We start from the raw sequence: 7176 nt of genomic DNA, 5'->3' as shown, positions 1-7176 counted from the left end.
CTCGCGATTTTCAAGGTGGGCGGGGAGTTTGGAAGCCTCGTTCCGCCCTTTAATAATCTTAATATTGGGAGAAATAGGACGTAGAATGATGTTATGTGCCATAAGAGGCCTGCAGGATAAGCTACACTAACCTAAAAGAATAAGAACAGCAAGTTTAGACATAGGGACGTACGATAGGAGGTACGAAAGTTAAAATCCTGGCACGAGTAATTGGAAGCGGTGCTAGGCTCAGCAAGGGTCCCCTAGGTCGACACACACACACACACACACACACACACACACACACACACACACACACACACACACACACACACACACACACAGAGAGAGAGAGAGAGAGAGAGAGAGAGAGAGAGACACGAATAATAATAATAATAATAATAATAATAATAATAATAATAATAATAATAATAATAATAATAATGATGTCGCCGCCGCCAGGTTAGGCCGGTCACCTAGGAGGAAATGCAATACTACGCTAAGCTTCGTTCCTGTATAGCCACACGGGGTCGAAGAGCAGCAAAAGGTCTAGCTAGTTTCAGACGTAACAAAAAACGTGATTTAAGCAATTTCTGCTGGCCTGAGGCAAAAGTTGAAAGTAAGTTGTCGTACTGGGACTGGGAAACTTGGTAAAAAGGGAATTGAGCCAACGGCACGTGGTGTTCCCAAGCGGTCACCCATCCAAGTACTGACCACGCCCAATGTTGCTTAACTGCGGTGATCGGACGAGAACCGGTGTATTCAACATGGTATGGCCGTTGGCGAGAGAACGGAGCTTGAAACGTCCATACGAACCGCAAAGCGAGTTTCCTGGAGGTCTTTGTGGCGCGGGGGCGTTGGCAATGGTGCAGGGGTGTGCTCGGAGGTCGCCGTCGCGGAGCGGGCGCGGGTGGTTGTCGCGCTCCGCGGCGAAACGTAACCTAACTCGACTTAACCCCACTTCTCGTAACCTAACCCCAAAAAAACGCGCGCGCTGGCGCGCGCGCGCACACACACACGGGAAGTGTCTAGGGTTGTAATAATAATAATAATAATAATAATAATAATAATAATAATAATAATAATAATAATAATTACTGAAGGTGGTTGTGAAGGGGCCGGCGCTGTAGCGCAGGGGCAGCGTGCCTGCCTCGTAGCTGGGGGGCCCGGGTTCAATTCCCGGCCAGGCAAAGGAATTTTACCTCGTTCTAATGGCTGCTTTGAGGTCCACTCAGCCTGCTTGCTTAGGGGCTGTAGTGCCATGGGGGTTGGTCTGGTTTTCATTGTAAAGGACAAAGCAGGAGGATTTTTAGCAATAAGGTAATGCAGTAGTAGTAGTAGTAGTAGTAGTAGTTCTTCCCTCGTTAGCTTATGATTTGAATGTTTTGCACTGTCTTTCGATGTATATGAAGTAGGACAGATAGATAAAATCAGAGTGGAGTTGATAACAAGGCTAACAGATGCTGCTCTTTTTTTTAAAGGTGTGGTGGCCCTGAAAAGGGCCGTTTGTTAAGAATGCAGCAAGGCAGAAAACCTGGCACCTTACTTGGAGCTGGTGTATTTGGTAACTGCCTTGGTACCCTCACTGACGGCGTGCTTGGCCAGCTCACCGGGCAACAGGAGGCGGACGGCAGTCTGGATCTCCCGACTGGTGATGGTGGAGCGCTTGTTGTAGTGGGCCAGACGGGAAGCCTCAGCGGCGATGCGCTCGAAGATGTCGTTGACAAAGCTGTTCATGATGCTCATCGCCTTGCTGGAGATGCCAGTATCAGGATGTACCTGTTTAAGCACCTTGTAGATGTAGATGGCATAGCTTTCCTTCCTCTTGCGCTTCTTCTTCTTGTCTCCCTTGGAGATGTTCTTCTGGGCCTTGCCGGCTTTCTTGGCTGCCTTTCCGCTTGTCTTGGGTGGCATGGTTGTCTCGGATGTCTCCTAGAAAGTAAATTTTGCGGATTTTTTTTTTTTTTTTTTTTTTTTTTTTGTTGATGGCCAGTGGATGGGAGCCCCGGGGCGAAAATGATGCCCCCCTACTCATCTGTTTCCTAGGTTTGGCCGATGAGGCAGGAAGTCTCTGATCTCACTGCACTGGCGGGGGAAAAACCATCTGTCAGATAGGCCAGAGGTCTATCGTCAGAAAAGAAACCCCCAATTCGCTACTAATTTGTTTTCAAATAAAGGAGTCGGAGTGAAGTATTAAATATAAGAGCCCTTCTTAACAAACAGCCCCTAACAGGGAAAGAATTTTGAGATATTTAGTGAGAGGAAAGTGTCAATTTGCAAAAGGCCGAAAGGGTTGGTAGGTTCGAAAAATTAAGGCAGGTCATAGAGGATCCAAGGGCCACGGTACTTCAGGCGAGTACTCGGCTTCTTGGTCCTCATGATCCGTTTTAGTAATAGAATACCAGGGTCCTCTGATAGGTTCGAGAGGATCCTAGCCCTGGTCATCCTCACTACTTTATTTATCTGAGATCTAAGTGTGGGGATACGAAGCTCAGCCCGTATCCTCTTGTTAGATTTCAGATAAGGTGCTCTGGTCATCATTCGTAGTGTCTTATTCTGAAAAGTTTGTAATTTTGACAGTGGAGTCTTTGCAATATAGCCCCAGGCCTCGCAGCCATACAGCAGGATGGGCCTGACACATGCTAGGTAAATATTTCTCTTGATGGTGGTAGAGATATACTTATTGCCTAGCAGAGGTCTCAGCGCTTTCATCCGTGCTGTGGCACGCTGTCTGGCCTGTTCTATATTGTATCTCCAGGACAAAGTTCTGTCCAGAATTAGGCCAAGGTATTTAATTTTGTTAGTCCAAGACACGGGGACTTTATTAATAGTGAGGCGATCAAGGCTAGGCCGGCGCCGGGTGAAAACAATTGCTTGTGTTTTCTCCGCATTTATTTTCACCTTGTTCCGGAGACACCACTCCCGGAAGGAATCGATCCATTGTTGCAGTCGTCGGACGGCATAGTCATTTCGTTTCATGCCGATGTAAATGGCTATGTCATCCGCATACTGCTGGATCTCAACTCCATCTAGTGTGGGAAGATCGTTCACATATAGGCCGTAGAGTGTGGGGCTTAGCACTCCACCCTGTGGGACTCCAGCTCTAAGTACCCGAGGGGTGGATTGCTCCCCTTCACAGGAAATATAAAATTTCCTGTTAGTCAAATATGACTGGATAATTTTGACAAGGTAAGAAGGAACTTTATATAGTTCCAGAAGTTTCACTATGAGATTATCGTGCCAGACAGTGTCGAAAGCTTTTTCTACATCGAAAAATACTGCTGGCACGCTACGGCGCATATTGAACGACCTTGTGACATACTGTGTCAGGCGCAGCACCGCAAGGGGGGCACTGCGCCTGGACCTGAACCCAAACTGCTCAGGTCGCAGTATGTTGCGGGTGCTAAGGTATCCGTTAAGGCGTGAGAGAAGAAGTCTCTCGAATATCTTAGAGATATGTGATAACAGGGTTATCGGACGATAATTTTGTGGGAATAATTTATCCTTCCCTGGCTTCGGGAAGACTATCATTTTACCAGTCTTCCAGACGTCAGGGAAGTATCCCAGTTTGATACAGGCCGAAAAAATGGTAGCTAGGAAGATTACTGCTCTATATGGCAGGGATTTGATTTCCTTATTAGAAACCCTGTCATCACCGGGAGACTTCTTCTCATTTAAATTTTTAATTACCCTGCGAACCTCGCGGGGCTGGAAGTCAGGTACGTTAAAGTCTGGTGTCCATTGTCTTTCGAAAGCCAAGGCTTTTCTGCGTATCTCACGGGTCCGTCGTTCGTCATCGTCATCGTCATCGTCAGCTAAGTTGTGAGTTACGCACTGGCTTTCAATGGTATCCGCAAAAGCCTCGGCTTTATCATAGGGGGAGAACACCAGGCCGTGCCGTCCATGGATGGCACGCCGGGGTTCCTGGGTTCGAGTCAGACCGCGAGTTACACGCCAAAAGTCGCGCTCTGACTCGTGCTCCGAAAGATGTCGGCAGAATTCCTCCCATCTTTCAATCTTACGTTCCAGCAAGCGATTGCGGACTTCGCGGGCTAGTTCCTGGTATTCCGCCCGGTCAGCTGGGTCCCGGAATCGTTGCCACCTCTTCCTATATCTATTTTTAATTTGGATCAAATCCTTAAGGAGATCCGGAGTAGTGTCATTCTCAGAACTGGGAGAGTTCTGAGAATGATTATTATTATTATTATTATTAAATTTAGCAGCTCGAATGATGTATTTCCGGGCGTTGCAGACCTTATTGTTAAGGTGCGCAATCGCACGGTCAACATCATTCGTGCTAGTAATCGGAAATGTTTTCAGGTTTTTATTGACATGCCACGTGAATTTGTGGTAGTCAAGGTTTAGTTTAGAGGTAGGAAGAGACGGCTCGTCGAGCCTAACCCAGGTAAGATTAAAGATGATAGGCTTGTGGTCAGAATTTAGTTCATCAGGGACTAGAAAGTCAATAGCCCTGCTGTAATATTTGGTGACTGCGACATCTAGGACATCAGGCGGGCCACCATTATCCGGATAGAAGGTGGGCTCCGTGGGAGCATATACACTGATGTCGGTATCTACCATATGTTGCTGGAGTACTCTCCCCCTAGGATTTATAGTCCTGGAGTTCCAGTCGGTGTGCTTGGAATTCAAGTCGCCTCCGATGATAGAGGGCGTATGGCTAGGATTATTAAGCAAGATATCAAGCTCCGCTGTATGAAGCGGAGCACTGGGGGGGAGATAGGCCGCAAAAATACGATAATGATAATTACTGTGTCTAATCTCGATACCGAGAGACTCAATAGCTCCGAGAGGGAGGGGGTCTATGACGTGATGAGTAAGCTTGGACTTAATCAGCACGGCCACGCCCCCGCCCTCTCTGTCAATTCTATCTTTGCGGTATACCGCAAAGTTCTTAATTTTGAAGGGCATATGAGGTTTCAGCCATGTTTCCCCTAGCAGGAGGATATCGATGTTATGCTCAGAGATAAACGACTCGAGTTCGTATCTCTGAGCAGAAACACCCTTGCAATTCCACGCACAAATTCTGAGGTCCATTGTCAAACAGTGACTGCCTCATTAAGGTTCTGAAAAGTACTGAAAAGCAGCACTTAACAGGACTCCAATTTTGTCAATCACGGTTTCACAAGTCCTCAGTTTAGTTATGGTGTCTTTAATAATGGGCAGTAATTTTGAAAAATTAATCTGCCTCACGAGGTTCAAAATGTCACTCATGCCCGAAAAGTCGGAGATGGGTGACGCTTCCACTGAGGGGGCAGGGTTCGATTCAGGGGCGGGGGCGGCCTGGGCGCCTCCAGCAGCAGCTGCATAGGAAAAGTTGGGATCTACTGCACGGGAGGGGGGGAGAGCCTTTCGCTTCTCGGTTTTCAAGACCTCCCTGACGACCTTCTGTTCCATAATATTGCGGAACAGCTGGCATCCCCTCCAGGAGGCTGGGTGTTCACCCAGGCAGTTAGCACACTTAGCTGGTGCCTCCGGATTTAAGGGGCAGGCAGCAGCTGAGTGGTTTTCACCGCATTTCACACATCTCAGAGGCATTTTACAATAGTTAGCGGTGTGCCCCCACCTCTGACATCGGTGGCACTGAGAGGGGCCCTCACGGCCCCTGAAAGCTTCAATTTTCACAGAGCACCCGCATAAGTGCCTGACGGAGTAAATAGTCTCCGAGAATTTGTCCTTCGGGAGGGTGACGCTCATAACACTTAGAGGTACCACCTTCTTGGACGTGGCATCACGTCGTGTGTACTGGTACACGTCCTGAGGTTGGTATCCAAGTGCTATGAGTTCCTCTCGAACCCAGTCTACGTCCACTGTGGAAACAATATTTCGAATGATAACTTTTAGAAGCCTCTTACTCGCGAGCTGGTGAGTATAGAAGCTCTTTCCATTATCTTCGAAATACTGCTTCAGCAGTAGGTAATCATGCTCGTTTTCTGCATGAAACTTCAGGGCATCCCTGGTATTGATTACCCTGATGTTACCAGTGCAGCGCGATTTTAAGTATTTATAGTGGCGCTGATACTCCGACTTATCAGCTACCACTATGGGGGGAACAGAGACTTTTTTGGGGGCTGATACATCCATGGCCTCGCCCTGGCTTTCTTGCGAGGAGCTCTGCCCTGTCTCTATATTATTTGGGGTCGAACGCGCGACCCCATCAGGCCTAGGAGGCTGAGAGGGGGCAGTGCTGGTGGAGGGGAGGGGGTCAGCTGCGGGAGCTGGCGGTTTAGGCAGGAAGTCAGCTAATGTTAGATTGCCGTCAGTAGGCAAGGAAGCCAGGACTCCATATTGGTTGGAAGTGGGGACAGGTTTAGGTTGTAGTGGCCTATTTGCTTGTTTATACCTAGCATATTGCCTACGGAATTTCTTGGCTTGTGGGTGATCACTGCGAAGGAGGAGAGCCAGCTGCGCCGGTATCTCTCCTGTTCTGGAATATTCCACAAGCTTTTCTTTGGTAATGGAGGAGGGCAGTAAATGAATAGCGGAAGCAGCCTTTGTAGCCGGCAAGCCAGAATTAGCACTACCATAAGGAGATTTAGTAGCAGGCAGAGGAGGAAAGTCCTCTCCACCACCTCCCGGTGGCGGGGATTTAACCATCATGCACTACCAAGCACTGTAAGGTACACCAAGCAAGCAACAACAGCAAGCGATGTAGCACTTACCAGTATAATACAGAGAAGTAGCCAAAAGGATTGCTGTTATCCACTTTAGCGCTTCACTTGTATATATACTTATGTATGCCTTGAATATATTGAAATGCACAAGCTCACTCCAAATCAACGAGCGGGAGAATACACAGTAAAGCGTCCGCTGTCACCAGAGGATTGTTCTCGAATGGCTGAAATTTTGCGGTTTTTTTTTTTTTTTTTTTTTTGTTGATATCTAGTGGTCGAGAGCCCCGGGGCAACAGAAGGCCCCCCTACTCGTCTGTATCTGCGTCGTTCCCAAGAGGCGGGAAAGAAGTCACTGTTCTCAATTTACTCTAGTGGGGGGAGAAAGCAATCTGTCGGTGGAGAAAACTGGTTCGCCACGTCAGAGATGAAAACCCCCCTCTTCGCTGTGCTAATAGTTTTCTAATTTAATAGTGCTAGGTGGCAGGGTCTTGTTGCTGTTGGTTACCTGGTTAGAAAGGAGAAGGCAGTCTAGTGAGGATAGGAGTCTTGTCAGGGCAGGAATCTT

The 7176-nt window shown here is 47.9% G+C and overlaps 1 non-coding gene across 1 annotated transcript; it reads right to left on the bottom strand.

Moving 5' to 3' along the window:
- Nucleotides 1-644: 644 nt before the first annotated feature.
- On the bottom strand, nt 645-763 carry LOC137500646 (5S ribosomal RNA). The gene has a single exon (XR_011018154.1). It is a non-coding gene; the product is annotated as a 5S ribosomal RNA (ribosomal RNA).
- Between the last annotated feature and the right edge of the window lie 6413 nt (nt 764-7176).

The sequence above is a fragment of the Anabrus simplex genome, chromosome 4 (genome assembly GCF_040414725.1).
Source record: "Anabrus simplex isolate iqAnaSimp1 chromosome 4, ASM4041472v1, whole genome shotgun sequence".
Taxonomy (NCBI): Eukaryota; Metazoa; Arthropoda; class Insecta; order Orthoptera; family Tettigoniidae; genus Anabrus; species Anabrus simplex.
The sequence above is the reverse complement of the archived record's forward strand: the minus strand, read 5'-3'. Positions and strand labels throughout refer to the sequence as shown.